The following is a 15,196-nucleotide window of genomic DNA, read 5'->3' on the forward strand; positions in this document are numbered from 1 at the left end:
CCCCTGAGGCACACCATATTTAACTGGACAGAACGAGGAGACATAGTTGTTTACAGACACGCAAAACTTCCTATTTGACAGGTAGGATGAAAACCATTCTAGGGCAGTACCAGAGATCCCAACCCAGTGCCTCGGTCTGTCTAACATGATGTTGTGATCAATGGTGTCAAAAGCAGCGCTAAGGTCCAGGAGTACCAGGACTGAGCACATGCCTTCATCAGCAGACATTAAAAGGTCATTGGTGACTTTAAGCAGGGCAGTCTCAGTGCTGTGGTACTTCCTAAAACCAGACTGAAACTTTTCAAATAATTTATTTTCCAGTACAGTGAGCAGCTGTTTGGACACAATTCTTTCTAGAATCTTTGCAATAAAAGGCAGTTTTGAAATTGGTCTAAAATTATGTGGGAGGGAGGGATCTAAACCAGGTTTCTTTAAAAGTGGGTTCACGCCGTTTTAAAATAATCAGGGACACAACCAGTAGATAGGGAGCTGTTGAAAACAGAGATCAAATGGGGCCCAACAGAATCTATTACTTTCAGTAAAAATTTTGTAGGTATTCTATCAAGTGGGCTGGAGGACACTCTCATTTGTGATACTGTTTTTAAAAGCTCAGCCAAGTCGATGGGATAAAACTGGTTAAAACTCTTTTGTTGCTGGTGAGGGACCTCTGAGTAAGAGGCCACGGGGGTAATAGAGGCTCTGACTGACACCACCTTATTGGTAAAATAAGATAAAAACAATTCACAGTCATCATTACTTCCAGCTGAGGCACAAGGAGGGGTTGGGTTTACCAGCTGATCCACAGTCTTAAACAGAAACCTGGGATTGTGATTATGTGTAGTAATGAGTTCAGAAAAATAGTGTGTTCTCGCATCCTTAACCATGTTATTGTAGTTAATTAATAAATCCTTCAGACTGAGGTAATGGACTTGGAGACTGGATTTTTTCCATCTGCGCTCTGCTTTCCTGCATTCCCTTTTGAGGCTGCGAATGCTGTCATTTATCCAGGGTTGCTTACTAGCTTTAGACGTAGGCCTAACCTTTAGAGGAGCAGTAATATTTAGTGATGACAAGCAGATAACTAACATAACTAACATCATATCCATAACAGAAGTCAGGTGTGTGGTTTTTACAAAGCATATAGCCTAGGCCTAATGTTTCTTAACGCCACCGGCTGAAATAAAAATATTAAAGCAAGTAATCCCGACTTTTAAACAGCTGTTTTACTGCACATGTAGCCTATTTATAAGAGCAGTAGCCTATTCAGTAGTTACAAAACATTACGTTAACGCCACTCACTCCTGACGAGTCCAACAGTAGCTCCTGGAGTTTCTTTCTGTAAGTTCCACGTTGCTGTGCTACTTCAGCAGATGCTTCAATAAGTCAGATATAGAAATGTTCGCGGTTGAAAGCTTTTTGCTGGTCGCACAGAGTTTACACTAGACGACAATGTTCTTTGCATCTTAGACTGTGACACAATAATGGCAGCAGCTATTTCCAGCTGTGGAAAGAACGCCTCTCTCCCTCGTTCTCCATTCTTCCTTTAGTGTTTGGCTCTCAGCGGACATGAACAACAAAGTCCGGTCCAGCTGAGTTGTTGCACAGTCATGGATTTACGTCAAGGCTGGTGCGTTCAGTAACGAGTAACGCAGCATTACTTGCCTTGGTAACTAGTAATAATATTACCGTTTTAGAAAAGTAATTAGTTACACTACTTAGTTACTGGGAAAAGTAATATTACAGTAACACGTCACTAACGCGTTACTGCCCAACACTGGTAATCTAGTTATAAAAATTACATTAATCATTACATTAGTTACCAAGCCTCCATCATAGGTGCCTTACGACATGCTGCCAACGAGTCTTATATTTCATATTTAAAACATGGGAAACTAGCAGCCAGCCTTCAGTCTGAAGATATTCACTGACCATCAACAACTAGCTTAGCACCAGTGGCTACATGCTGCTCTCCAGAATTCCTGCCACCCTCCAACTTTTGACAAAATCCATGTTGTTCCTGAAAGGAGGCATAACGTTAGCTAGCTTGCATGGTAAGAGCACAATATATGTTTTCCTCAAGAATAAGAATTGTCTCACACATTACAGTGACACTCAATGTGCATGTCAGTAATTACTTTTCTTTAGCAGACTTTTCATAGCAAAAATGTTTGCAACAGCATAAGAAACCAGTCAGATAAGAAATCTTGCTAAGAAATCAATATTGCCTCGATGTCATAACCAGCTGGCTGCCATGTAGTGCTAGAAAAAAACTGTAGTGCGTGTTTCTGTAAAAAGAAAGAAAATGGAAAGGATACATTTCATCACACTGACTGACTGGTAACAGAGAAAAATATTTTACAGTCTAAAGATAGACAGGATTGTACTTGTAAAGCAAAGAAGATATTTCATGTGTCAGTCGTTTTTACATTTATTGTCCTTTGAATTAATCCCAGGAGAAACATGGTTCCAAGCAAAATCCAAACATCACTCTATCAAATGAAAACTGACCTCTTCCCTGAGGCAACTACCATACCTGTCCTGTAATACGTTTACGAGTAAATTTGAGTAAAAAAAGACAGCTTTTTTTTCTTACAATGTGATTGAATGGTTCTGTCATAGTAAATAATTAACATATTATCAGGGATGTTATCCTTTTTTCAAAACTATGAGCATCAGATACAGTGATGCTTGTCTGCGAGAATAATCATTTTTTTCTAACATAAAGCAAATCCCCATTACAAACAAAGACCACACTGTAATAAGCATTTTTCTTCACTTTCTCAGCAACACTGTTCTAAGGCACAGTAAGCCTTGTGAATATGTGTCTGACGTTTCACAAACATTCAGTAGCTGACAAGTGATAAATCAGATCAAGCTGAATTTGAGAGTTTTTAATTTCTTCACCTTTCATGCAAACCCATAAACATGTTAAAGCATTCCTCTATTTAACTCTGAGCTACTTTTCTACTCTATATTTGTTTTGTTTGACATCATAGTTGTTTTGGTCTAACCACTACTAATGAGTTAGATCTAATGAGTGAGTTAATTGCCATACCCATGTTGGGAGTGGTGATTGTATTATCATGGGTTAATGAGCATGGTATTACACTAGGTGTAATTTTAGCTCCCTTGCTAATAGTATAGTGGTAATAGTGTAGCACTACTCTGCGGTGTCAATTAGAGTTTCTCATTCATTCATTCTTCAACTGAAAAGTTTAACTAACGCTTGACAGACTGACAATGATACTTGCAGTATGAGCTTAATTCACTCAATTTGACCACTTCCTGGTCTAATTGCACAGCAATCATTGTTGAGACATATTCTGTTATACATATGTTTTCATTGACTTTCCAGGTTTTAATTTCTTCAATTCAGTTTTATTTATATAGCGCCAATTCACAATAGTTATCTTATAGCGCTTTTCATATAGAGCAGGTCTAGACCATACTTTTTGTACTATAACTATATGTTTAAGTTGTCACATATTTACCCAAAATTCAGATGACATGAATTTACTGAATGAATACACATGAATTACAATACATGAATTTATTTTGAATAACCTCATTTGCTTCTGACCTGTCAAAGCATGTTCAATCAGATTGTAGGTGACCTTGAAGCTAAGACCACATTAAAGCGGTCTTAATGTGTAGTCAGACTCTGGGTCACAAGGCATTTCAGGCTGAAGACATGGTATAGCTGAATGGTATGATAAATAAAGATGTTTTTATTGCATTCATGTAGCGGTCTTTGTGATATTCTGTGTACTATTCTTTCATTTTTTATCTCTGAATCGGGAAAGGTTTGAAGAATTCACAGCAGACCGTCTGAAAAGCTTGATAATTCAATGGCATTGGCAAGTGAGGAACTAATAGTGGGTGGAGGTCACCAAGCATGAAAACAAAGATGAGTGGAGAGAAGTCCAAGAAAAAATGACCAGCCTAATCTGTGGTGTGGAGAGGAGGGACAAAAGGCAGCGTCAAGATGTGAGGGAGTGGCAGGAGACATGGATCTACTGCTGTGTTACATTCATTACTGATGAAGGCTTTTGTGCACGGCTGATGTGCAGCTGTGCTCATCATACACCTTTAAGAAAGCTGGGGAACGTGGGGTTTCTCTGTAATGCTTGTGTTTATGTGGCTACCTGCGCATATAAATATGGGGTTTAAATTTCAGGGTCAAGACAGCACAAAAAGTAAAAAAGGAGGTAGAGGCACACAAACAGCGAGAGAGAAAACTTCATGCTGACTTGATTTTCTTGCTTTTGTTTTCAACTCAGCTTCATGCCTTTCTTGGATAATTGACATTTTATTATGTGTGCTACATCAATTGTTCCATATATTTAAATAATTTAACACATAGTTTACAATTAAACATTTGGTTTATGTTTAGGAGTGTGACCATGACACTTTCCCAATAAAAGCTGATTAATAATCTATCTGTATCATTTCATCTTGGACTGTAATTCTCCCCTCACTACACTTAACCATGCTTAGCATAAGGTCAGGCAAATTAATACTCCTAGATACTAATTTAAAGACACACTTGAACCATCCAAATGTCCTGTTTTCATGAATTAAGCTGTTGCATATGTATTCATCACAGCTGTCCCAAAATAACCTGAGCCTAATTATTCTGTCACCAGTGACGGATGTTCGTTAAGATTTTTACAAGCGATAATCCTGTTGTTCCTCCCAAACTACAATGTTTGGACAAAGCTGTAGAGACAATACAATGAGGGTTTCACATCATGATAGCTCTGAAAAGGATTTTTTTTCTTGGTGATTGGCACTCTTATCTGCAGATAAAAAAGAGCACTGGTGTAATTATACATATCATTTTGAAACAGTGAGTGGATAGTTATGAAAATGGTAGTTTTACACTTTCTCTGCATTTAACATAATACTCATAGCGGATCATTTAGCAGCTAAAAGAGCCAGATGTTCCCCCAGTTGTTGGTGGTGACCACAAACAGAGCTAAAAGAGCGTGACTATTGGACTGCAAACAGGTGGACACCAACACAACTCCAAATAAATGATGATGGTACTCCGTAACATGTGTAACTGTTTGCTCACAAGTTTGGCATATGAACTTAAAGAGTGATGATATAACAATGGTATGTTATGCTGCCCCCAAATTCCAGTCATATATACATTCAATCCAAATGCTGACAACAATGCTATGATCAGGAAATAAATACATGGTGCATGAGCTGTGATAACTGTCACTGGTATAGTTTTACTCATCTGCAGAAATAAAGGTAATGCTAGCCCACATCTAACCAAGCCGAGGCTTGCAAATGTAAATCATCACATAACTGTAATGTCACTTGGTGACATATATTATCTGCAGCCTTAGAGCCATTTGCCAGTCCGGTGAAACAGAAAGAAGCTGATATCTAACTACAAGAAGGAACATGCCTTTCAACTCAAATGTAAGGTTTACTAGAGAGAAAGACATCAGATATGGCACAAGCCTAAAAAATTCCACCGATAACCTTCACACTGCAATGCCCCTGAATAAATGTCAAATACTATCTGCTGTTTGCTCAGTGGAACCATTGCATCCAATCTGCCCAAATGGAAGTGAAGAGCTGTGAGGAATAAATCCTGAAATCATACTGTGTGAAGTTTCTACAAGAACAGACAAGACAAAACACTGGTATATTTCTTCATAATTATTGTGTCCCATAATTGTGTGAGTATATACATTGTGTGAATTTCGCAATATATTTTGTCCATTTTTTTGTGATCTTCTGCTGCAATTTTCAGTCCATGTTATCCATCCCTGTCTGTGTGCGTGGAAAAGGAAAAAAGCAAGAGATAAATGAGAGATGTCCATATGACCAGCACAGGATTGCTTGCCCAAGGACACACACACTGACGTCAGGCCTATGAATATTCCATTTGGACAAGCTGAATGAATCTAAGGTAATATCTGTGTCTGCTTTTATCAGGGACAGGGATAACAGTTTGTTTGAGGTAATGTATGCAGGATAGGAGATCAAACCTCGAAGGTCTGTCATTTGGTCACCATTTTACATTCAGGTGATGGCAATCAAAAAGCTTTTACATAAAGTTGTAGACATTTTCCTTTTTGTCCTCTGGAACATAATTATTCACTGATAAAATGCAGTAAATAGTTTTAGACATGTATGAATTGCTGCTTAGTTTATACTTCAAAAAGAGCCAGTTGATGGACCTTGACAATATTTTTTCCCAAGACCGGACAAATTATTACTCATCAAGTATGGATAATATCATTTTATTAAAAGCTTGCATGTTGTTTTCATTGTTTAAATTTTTTAAATTCAGTTCAATCCCTGTGGGCATTTATGCACAAATGTCAAATCCGTGTAATTACTTTTCTGAAGTAAAAATGAAGAAGTGAAATTAACCTTTGACACTGCTCTTCCCACGTTTTTCTCTATTAGCTTATAAAATTTCCCATGTAAAAAAACATGCATATTAATCACTGCATTGTTAATGAATGGTCAAAACCTTAAAGACACTGGAACTGCATGTGCCTTTCTAGCTCACGATGCTGCTTAATTTCAATAGTTAAACATTTTCTTAATCTTATCATAAAGATGCAATGTATAAAGAAATTGCATTAATAAAATCTTAATATTGTCCTTTTGATGAATATAATCTAAAACACATTTATGAGCACACTTTAATGTAGTATAAAGAAGACCAATATTTTCACATTCATAATTTGCAGATTTTCTACCTCTTGATGTGGAAATATTTAGTGGATTCCCTCAACTGATGGGATACTTTGGAATGCATAAACTGTATATACCATGCTTGAACAAATCCAATCATTCATATTTCTACTTTTGATTAAAATTTAGAGATGACTTCACATTATAGTATGGTTTTTCATTTCACACACACACACACACACACACACACACACACACACACACACACACACACACACATATAAACTTGATGTACAGTAGTTAAGTAGTGCATTTGATACTTGACATGGGAGATATAAAAGGAAATGATGAGATACAAGTCTTAGATGTAGTTACAGCATTGCAGCACTTCGCTCCCTGCCTGCTTGCGTCAACCTATTAACCATACTATGTCAAAGTGAATTCCGGATCCAAGGTGTTGCCATTCTCTCTAACATTGCTCATTAAATAGTATAACCTTTGATTTAAAGTCAAGACTCTACAATATCTCTGCTATTTGCTTAGAGTCAGCAGCAAGGTGTTCAAGCTGCTCAGGTTGCACCATTATCTCCTACCTGTGCCGCACCTACTGCACGTGCAATTTTCTTTTGTTGTGTTTGGTGATGAGAAAATACACCCTGTGGCATGGAAACAGAACAAATCTCTCTTCTCCTTTTCTAGATCCATGGTAGTGACAAAGAAAAATTGCGCTTTCCAAACTGCAAGAAATTAGGCACGAAATGATAAAAACAAGAGGAAAGAGATTTTATTTTCTCTAAAAATCAAAAGTTGTAAAAATATCAAATTAAATCTTTAAATATGGCTAATACATTTTTAGCAAGTATGTTGTTGACTGCTGGAGCAATGAACATCACAAATACAAAGTGTTTATATTGCAGGTATATTTTAAACAAATAACTAACAATCGTTTTTAAAGTTTATTTCTTTGCTTCGGCTAAAAGCAAAAACATTGACAGGGACCAAAGAGACCTTTTTAGCGCACAACCATAAAACTTCTTATATTAAGCATAAATCACTGTTTATGCTCTGGGCTTCATTAAGGACCAACTACTGCTATGTTGTTCAGCCTTGTTAGCTATAGTTGCCATCTGAAGTGACACTCAGTGCCCAGGGGTTCTAAATGCCTCTATGTGTTGGTTTCTTCTCAAGGGCTAGCAGGGTTTCAACACCTGTTTTTAAGGGCGAGCATGGCGATATTTCACACAAAGATAATTTGTGGCTATTTGCCTAAAATTCAAAATTTGTTCATGGCATTAAGTCTAACATTACACTGCTGAGAGCACTCTCGGCCTGAAAATAAAGTGTGTTCCATATTTTTCACTGAATGAATATAAAAAGAGAATATGCAGAAAGCTGTTTGTTACCAACAACCATCACCTCAGTAGTGTTAATACCATAAACAAATAGAATTTTCATGTATTTTTTAATCTCCCTGAGGATCTCAAATGAAGAGTTAATTTACAACCTTTTTTAATCTTTCCTGCAGGCTTCTCTTGACCCCTTTCTTTCTGTTCTGTTCAGTCACTTCTCTCTCTAACTCACTCACAAACACACACACAAAAATTTCAAAATTCTGGACAATGGCTGTGTAGTGGGTAGTTGTCATGAATAAGTAGAGCATTCCTAGTGTGAATGCTACTCCAACATTGTATCTATTATGACTGTAAAAACTGTAAAACCTCTTCACCTAAGGGGCCCTATTTTTGCCAGTGAAACTACAAGCTCTGGCAATGGCAAAGGGTCATAGTGCAGGCTTATTTAAGTTCGAGCACAACATGTTTGGTGAGAATGGTTTGGGTAAATGAACTATGAGTAGGTGTGGGCTGGAATCAATCATGGACATCAAATCAGCTGCATTCATCCCCCTAAAAAGCAATGGTCTACAATCCTCGGCTTGTGTTGGTGCAAGCAGTATAATAAAATCACCAAGTGGGTGCAGGCTCAAGAAAAATCTGCTTTCAGCCAATGGAATTGATAGTTCCCCAGTGCAAGGTCACTGCAGTTGATTTGCACCAGCATGAAAATGGGTCCCAAGATATTTTATGGGACAGTGTTCTGCACACAATATAGCCGGAAAGTCTTCAAGATGTCACTGCAATTGAATTACATTTCCTTTCAACTGGAGTTTGAATGCTCCCTTTTACTGTGCTGTAACATACAAAACAGAAACTTAACACAAGCTGGTCACCCCATTGTGCGATCTCACTATGAGTTTGTGGTTGTGCTTGCAACTTTTTTTCAATTCAATTTTATTTATATAGCGCCAAATCACAACAACAGTTCCCACCAAGAGCAAGCACTAGGCGACAGAGGCAAGGAAAAACTTCCTTTTAAGAGGCAGAAACCTCGAGCAGAACCATGGCTCAGGGTGGGCGGCCATCTGCCTCGACCGGTTGGGGGTGAGAGAGAGAAGGAGAGAGAGGGGAGGGAGGCAGCCTACACAATATACACACAGAGGTACAGCCAGTAAAGGTAATGTTGCTATAGACTGAATGAATAATGGTACAGATATTTACAGTAGTATTAATGATAATAATCGTCACACATCATCGTTAATGATTATAATTACAATAATAACAATAGGACTAGTAATAATAATTGTAACAGAGGGTGTCGAGCAGGAACACAAGGGCAGCAGGTGACTCACAACCACAGATCCAGACTCCACAGCTCCAGAGCCAGAAACACCTGCAGGAAGTGATAGGAGGAGAGAGGGGAGGGACGACAAAGCACAAGACTACGGGAAAGGAAAGAAGTCGAGCTAGCAACATGCATTAATGGGATGAGGTTGCATACAGAGGGAGAGAAAGAAGAGGATAGAGGAGCTAAGTGCATCATGGGAAATCCCCCGGCCTGATAATAAGGAATTGTAGTAATCCTGCCTAGAAGTAACCAATGCATGGACTAGTTTTTCTGCATCATTTTTAGACAGGATGTTCCTGATTATTGCAATATTACGTAGGTGAAAAAGGCGGTCCTTGAAATTTGCTTAATGTGAGACTTAAATGACATGTCCTGATCAAAGATAACTCCAAGATTCCTCACAGTGGTGCTGGAGGCCAGGGTGATGCCATCAAGGGAAACTATATCTTTAGATAATGCATCACGGAGGTGCTTGGGTCCTAGAACAATAATTTCAGTTTTATCCATGTTTAACATTAGAAAATTACAGGTCATCCAGGTTTTAACATTTTAAGTTTAGCTAACTGATGAGTTTCATCTGGCTTGATTGATAGATATAACTGAGTATCATCTGCATAACAATGGAAGTTTATGGAGTGTTTCCTGATAATATTGCCTAAAGGAAGCATATATATAAAGTGAAGAGGATTGGTCCGAGCACAGATCCTTGTGGAACTCCATGACTAACTTTGGCGTGCATGAAGGATTCATTGTTAACATGTACAAACTGAAATCAATCTGATAAATAGGACTTAAACCAGCTTAGAGCGGTTCCTTTAATGCCAATGAAATATTCCAGTCTCTGTAATAGGATCTGATGCTCAATGGTATCAAATGCAGCACTATGATCTAATAAAACCAGTACAGAGACAAGTCCTTTGTCTAATGCAATAAGGTGGTCATTAGTAATTTTCACCAGTGCTGTCTCTGTGCTATGATGAAGTCTAAATCCTGACTGAAAATAAACTATTTCTATGTAGAAAGTCACACAGCTGTTTGGCGACTGCTTTCTCCAGGATCTTAGAGAGAAATGGAAGGTTAGATATAGGTCTATAGTTGGCTAAAACATCTGGATCAAGGTTGGACTTTTTCAGAAGAGGTTTAATTACAGTTACTTTAAAGTACTGTGGTACATAGCCTGTTGATAAAGATAGATTGATCATATCTAGTATAGAAGTGCTGACTAAGGGTAAAACTTCTTTAAGCAGCCTAGTCAGGATGGGGTCTAAGAGGCAGGTTGATGGTTTAGATGAAGAAATTATTGAAGTTAGGTGGTAAAGATTGAGGGAAGCAAAGCAGTTTAAACATATACCTGGTTTTACAGCTGTTTCTAAGGTTCCTGAGTTTGGAGATAAGTCGGTGCCAGTTGAGGACAGGTCTTGGTGAATTTTGTTTCTAATAGTTAGAATTTTATCATTAAAGAAGCTAATGAAGTCATAACTGCTGAGAGCTATGGGAATACTTGGCTCAATAGAGATGGGACTCTCCTTCAGCCTGGCTACAGTGCTGAAAAGAAACCTGGGGTTGTTCCTATTTTCCTCTATACTTGTTTCTGGAGTCCAAGTGTGCATCACATTAGCCTGCATTCTTGTCCTTGTCCTTAATGCATGTTATAAACTCAACTTCTTCCCTTTCCTGTAGTTTTGTGCTTTCTCATCCCGCTCCTCTCTTCTTCTATCGCTTTCTGCAGTTCTGGCTGCTGAGCTATGTGGTCTGGACAAGCGGGAAGCTTCCGGTCACAGAACTAAGTCAAACACTGAAGTCCATTAAACCTGCATTCTATTGAATGGCCAGAAGGGGGTGACTCTTCTGGTTGCAAAAAGAAGTCTGGTTCCATTAGAAATAATGGACCTCTCACCTGATTTATTAATAATCTATGATCGACAAGTCGTTACCTTGGCGACCTGTCTATCAGGCTACAGTGATTGTATCCACGGCACTCTGTAAATTTAACCAGCGTTGTTGAAAAAGCTTATTGGGAGTTGGCTGTTCACTTTCTCTGGTGAGTACATTTAGTTTTAAGCCTGGTGTTCACTAGACAAAATTGTCAGCCCTGTAAAAATGACAGTTAAGGTGAATTACAGATGTACCTAGCTAAGCAAGCTAACTAGCTCCACACACGGCTGTTAGCTCCACCGTCTCGTCCAAATATGGTCACGTCTGGTGCCGCTGGTTGCAAAAACTTGACATGGCGGCGCTCTATCGGCCAACTTAAGACTTCAAAACAGCAGTCCACAAACCAATGGGTGACGTCACGATGACTACGTCCACTTCTTATATACAGTCTATGAGTCTGGATCTGTGATTGTGGGCTTCCTGTTGCCCCAGTGTTCCTGCTCGACACCCATTGCTTTGCATTATTATTATTAGTATTAGCCCTCCCCCAACCAGTCGAGGCAGACAGCTGCCCACCTTTAGTTACGGTTCTGTTCAAAGTTTCTACCTGCTTGCCTGTGTCGCCAAGTGCTTGCTCTGGGTGGGAAGTGTTGAGTCTCATATTATCTCATATATAATATTACAAAGAGTACAGTCCAGACCTGCTCTATATTAAAAATGCAATAAGATAACCGTTGTTATGAATTGGTGCTATATAAATAAAATTGTATCCAATTGAATTAACCTAACATTGGTTTCCCATCTGCTTGGTACACACTTTTTAGTCAGGCTTGTGCTTTGGCTATAAGGATGGCAATGTCAGTTGAACCCAGACTAAAATATCTCAGCAATTATTGGAATGTTTGCCATCAAATCTGGTACAGAAATTCAGGTTTGACATTTTTGGTTCAGAGTGAAATGTCTTGACAACAACTGCATGGATTACCATGGAATGTGGTACATGGACATTTTATGTTTCCCACAGGATGGATTTTAATAATGTTGGTCATCCATTGACTTTTTACCTAGCACCGAGCATCATCAGGTCAAAATTTCTCTTAGTCAAATTTGGTAAACATTACATGACATACAAGCATGCTGAAAATAAATTTTAGCTCAACACTGCACTGCTGTGCCTAAGAAAAGCAAAAGAGAGCCTCTAGCATTGCTGTAGAATTAAGGCTCGATTCTACCATGCACAGATAGGTCGCATTCCATCTGCGTTGCGGCTGCCGGAGCTGATTGCTGTCATATAGAAAATGCTAATTCCACCAGGGGCTCTGCTCTGCTCCACGGAGTATACGCGGCCAGTCAATTTTTGATGGAAGCTGCGTCAAATTGCACAGAACAGATTGAACCAGGCAGGAAGTCAGACACGGAAACAGCATTGAGAATTACGATCGTATATCAACAGTAAATTTAAAAAATAATTATTTGTTTTAAAATTAAACAATTAAAAAAAGCCTACCATGGTAGAAGCACAACAATCAAGGCGAAATGACCAAATCAACAAGATCAGAGCAAGTCAGCAAAATCAAATAGGAGAGCTGGGCTACGTAGTAAAAGCACAAAAAGGAATAATGAATAATGAAGTCAACAGCGTCAGGCAGGCAAAATGCATCAAGGGTAAAGATTAATAGACTAATAACTGAGACAATTCTTGTTTCTGCCACATCAGTTTCACATTGAACACAGAAAATGGACAGTAAAGACTGAAAATTCCATTTGAATGCAAGTAAACAGTTTTTTCTTACACTAATGTGGTACCCTTGCTTTTACTTAGCTTTAAATGTTGGCTTGGAAAGGCATCACAGTCACATCATCGATTCTTTATTTACCAATCTTCCTGTCAGCAACTGGTAGTAACCGACTGAAGCAGTCACCTGGACAGGCCCTTCAGGCTAACAGATATGTCAGCTTTCTCCTTGGCTGCAGTTGACTTCCCCTTACCTGGCCTGTGAAAGTAGCCAAATGATCTTTGGCTTTTGGGGAGAAGGAATTGAAAGAAAGGAAATGAAAGCAAAATGAGGCAGGATAGGAAGGAGAAAGAGGTTGAGGGACAGAGGAGGTGTTGGGGGAACACCTCGGACTGGGACTTAATCCAGCTTGGACATCTTGTCACACCTGTAGCATCGTCTGTCTGGCAAGCACGAGTGAAGAGAGTAAGGGGGTAGCCATCTGCTCAATCATGCCCTTCTCCAGTGTGCTGCCATGGGGATTTTCTTATCCAGCCAAATGTACAGCAAAGGCCTTGCTCATAGTCAACAGTTCCCACCTTCCACCCATGAATCCCTCCTGAACTGATTAATCTGTAGATTTTTCAAATTAACACCCTCTGGTTATTGCTAACATAGCAGTTGATCCAAGACATGGGGACTAAGGAGGGGTTAAGGTCCGAAAATGAATAATAACACCAAGAAGTAAATGTGAAGTGATCGAGGAAAGCTTGTCGAGGACAATAATCTCCCTTCTAATTGAAAAAATATGTGAAATAAAAACATTCCAATTATCATCAAACTATAAAACATAAAAATGTTTCCATTTTAAGGAATATGAGGATCAGAGCTGACCACACACTGCAGAATTTAAAGGCACTGATATATTATTGAAAAATGTGTAATGTGTTGCTGTGGTGAAGAAAGTGACAGTCTACTGCAGCGTATCTGTGTGGTTTTACAGCATTTGAGGATAGAAAGACATCCTGATCAAAGCATCGAAAGTCTGTCTGGGATATTAGGAGCACTTCACTGGATGAAGAACCCTTCCAGTATTCATTGTGAATATGAATGATTCACCACATACACTGTCTAGTACGTGTCATCTATGTTGCTACACCTATCAGCCACATAAGAAAATGTAAGAACATTAGTAATTATCAATATTTTATCACACATCAGCCCACAGAGGATGTTAAGTGTGTGTATGTGTGTGGGTGTGTGTTGCCAGATGTTGCTGTATTAAAGTGCCCTTCTCTTGGTTTCAGAGGGCAAAAACACCAGAGCTTTTACAAGTGATCTGGTGGCATTTCATATACATATACAGTCAAAACAGATCAACACCAGGTTGCTGGTAAACTGAGCTTTAGTTTCTTGAAAAATATTCAGCACACTATTATGTACTAATGAAGTAATTAGTTTACTTGTGGTTTCCAGGACATTGTTACTTTATTATGCAGTGGTGTCATTCAGCAGGTTGAGTTAAGACAACTGAATGTGGGATGAATCCATCTGTCCTCTAATCAGTTTTGGAATACAGCTTTGAGGAACATAAAATCACTGCATTTATAGTATATATATATATATGCATTTTTTATTTGATTTAGTAACTCATGGACCTTGGTCTTAGCCAATCAGATGCATTACTGTGGCGCTGCAAGATAAAACCAATTTGTGCCACACCAAATAGTGGTATGATTTTATTGTAAGCAATACATTTGGCAATAAAATAAAGCCTATTTACAGTACTTTATTCATTGAAAGAGCTGTGCTTCGTTGTTTATTTGTCCCATGTCATAGGAATTTAGACCTTTCTCAGTTTGTACACATATATGTTCAAATGTTTAATAGATGCACTTTTCAAATGTGATTTTGCTTGGGTGGTTAAATATAAAGTTATTGCACTTTAAAGAATCACTTCTTTTTAACATGGCAGTTTCAGAACAATGAATTACAATGAACTTGGCTTTGATGTAGGAAGCTCCACTCAATAAAAATATTTCCTGTATTTAGGGAAGTTTATAGGCATTGCAAAAGCACATTTCCAGTTCATTCAGTTCAAGTAATTTGGTTACAGTTTTAACTTACTTTCAAACCACTAAAAACATTATTTTTGTTCATGTAACATTCCAAAGTCTGTGTACAGAATCACCATGGTGATAAACAGCATAGACAACAATATGTCAGTCAAAATGAGCAATATTGCATAGAAAATG

The sequence above is a fragment of the Micropterus dolomieu genome, linkage group LG20 (assembly GCF_021292245.1).
Source record: "Micropterus dolomieu isolate WLL.071019.BEF.003 ecotype Adirondacks linkage group LG20, ASM2129224v1, whole genome shotgun sequence".
Lineage (NCBI taxonomy): Eukaryota > Metazoa > Chordata > Actinopteri > Centrarchiformes > Centrarchidae > Micropterus > Micropterus dolomieu.